Source organism: Propithecus coquereli, unplaced genomic scaffold (assembly GCF_000956105.1).
Source record: "Propithecus coquereli isolate 6110/MARCELLA unplaced genomic scaffold, Pcoq_1.0 Scaffold2, whole genome shotgun sequence".
Taxonomy (NCBI): Eukaryota; Metazoa; Chordata; class Mammalia; order Primates; family Indriidae; genus Propithecus; species Propithecus coquereli.
This window is the reverse complement of record NW_012144966.1, coordinates 1,066,447-1,068,957: the sequence shown is the minus strand read 5'-3', so window position 1 is coordinate 1,068,957 and position 2,511 is coordinate 1,066,447.

The following is a 2,511-nucleotide window of genomic DNA, read 5'->3' as shown; positions in this document are numbered from 1 at the left end:
TCTCGCTCTTGCTCAGGCTGGTTTCGAACTCCTGAGCTCAAACAATCCGCCCGTCTGGGCCTCCCAGAGTGCTAGGATTACAGGGGTGAGCCACCGTGCCCGGCCCAAAATATCTTAATTCCAAGTGTTTATGTAAACTTATATTTTACTGGGTCAATCTATTTATAAATAGAAGAGATACCATTAATATAAGTAACAAGAAACAATTTTCTCTTTGTGTAAGCTTGTATAGGATTAAATGGCCACTGATAGCTACCAACTAAAATTAAACCAATTAATTTACTGTTCGTTTAAACAATTGTGAATCCAACACAGGCATGCACTTAAGGAAAGATTAAACAAAGTAAAAGGAACTTGGCAAATATAAACCCCACCTGTTTACCAAAAATATTATCTCTAAAATGACTTAGTATTAGAGTAGTATGTCGTTTGCCTAGTGACATATCATCAGTATCTTGCAAAGGTAGCATAATCATTTGTTCCCTAAATAGGGACCTGTATGAACAGCCATAAGAGGGTTTAACTGTCTCTTACTTTCTCAATCAATGAAATTGACTCTTCCATCCCTGTGAAGAGGCGGGGATATCAAAATAAGACAAGAAGACTCTATGGAGCTTAAATTAATTAGTCCACATAAAACAACTTAAACTTAACTATTCAAAGAAATAACACTTAATCTACTGGACTAAAAATTTCTGTTGGGGTGAACCCGGAGCACAATACAACCTCCGAATGATTAAAACCTTGATTAGACTAGTCAAAGTAGCATAATCATTTTTTGACCCAAGCAATTTGATCAACAGAATAAGTTACCCTAAGGATAACTCTATTTTAGAGTTTGTATTGACAATAGGGTTTACAAACTCAAAAGTTGGATCAGGATATCCTAATGGCATAAATACTATTAATGATTCATTAATTGTTCAACTATTAAAGTCCTACATGGTCTGATTTCAGACCAGAGCAATCCAGGTCAGTTTCTATCTATTCACTGTTTCTCCCAGTACAAAAGGACAAGAGAAATAGAGCCCACTTTGAAAAGCACCCTCAATTTTACTAGATGATATAATCTCAATCTAACATATTGTTACACACTCTGCCCCCAAATAGGGCTTGTTAATATGGCAGAACCCAATAATTGTGTAAAACTTAAAACTTGACAATCAGTGGCTCAACTTCTCTTCTTAACAGCATGTTTATAGTTACTCTCTGCTTATTTTCCCTTCTATCCTTGCAATAGCATCCCTGATGTGAGCTGAACGAAAAGTATTAGGTTACATACAGTTTTGCAAAGGAGCTAATATTGTAGGCTGCCATGGCCTTCTTGAACCCTTCACTGATGTGATATGACCACTAACACCTTCTGTACTATCATATACCATTGCACTTACCCTAGCTCTGGCCTTTGCACTTACCATGTGAATTCCACGATTAATATCGCATCCACTAATTAACATGAATATAGTGATATTATGCATTTTAGCCACATAGAGCCTAGCCATGTATACTTTGATCAGAATAAGCATCAAATTGATAATGTGCATTAATTGGTACAATAAAAGCAGTAGCACAAACTATTTCATATGAAGTTATCCTGGCCATTATCCTATTACCAGTTCTCTTAAGAAACAAAACATTTACATTATCAACTTTAATTGCTACCCAAGAATACTTATGACTACTCTTTCCATCATGATCCTTAGCCATAAAATGATTTATTTCAACATTAGCAGAAACTAAATGTGCCTAATTCAAATTGACACAGGTGAGTCAGAACTTGCATCAGGCTTTAACGCTGAGTAACTGCAGGCCCATTTGCTCCATATTTCAAAGCAGAGTACAACATCATTGTAATAAATGCCCTAACCACTATTCTTCTCCTAGGAGCACACCATGATATTCAGATACCAGAAATTTGCACAATCAACTTCATCATTAAAAACGCTTTTCCTGCCAGGTGCAGTGACAGCACATGCCTGTAGTCCCAGCTACTCGGGAGGCCGAGGCAGGAAGGTGGCTTGAGTTCAGGAGTTCTGGGCTGTAGTGCGATATGCCGATCAGGTGTCCACACTGAGTTCAACATCAGTGTGGTCACCTCTTGGGAGTGGGGGACCACCAGGTTGTGTAAGGAGGAGTGAACCAGGTTGGAAACAGCAGGTCAAAACTCCAGCGCTGATCAGTAGTGGGATTGGGCCTGTGAATAGCCCCTGCACTCCAGCCTGGGCCACACAGTGAGACCCCATCTCTAAAACAGTAAAAAATAAAAACAAAGAAAAAAGAAAAAATGCTTTTCCTATTTTATTCTTATGAGTTCGAGGATCATACTCACCCATGATTCTGATAGGACCAACTCATGCACCTAATATGAAAAGTTTCTTTACCACTCACACTAGCCTTATGCGTGTGACACATGTCAATACCTATTTTACTATCGCATAGTCCATCACAAACATAAATATTTCTGATGAAAGAGTTACTCTGAGAGTAAATGATAGAGACTTAAGCCCTCTT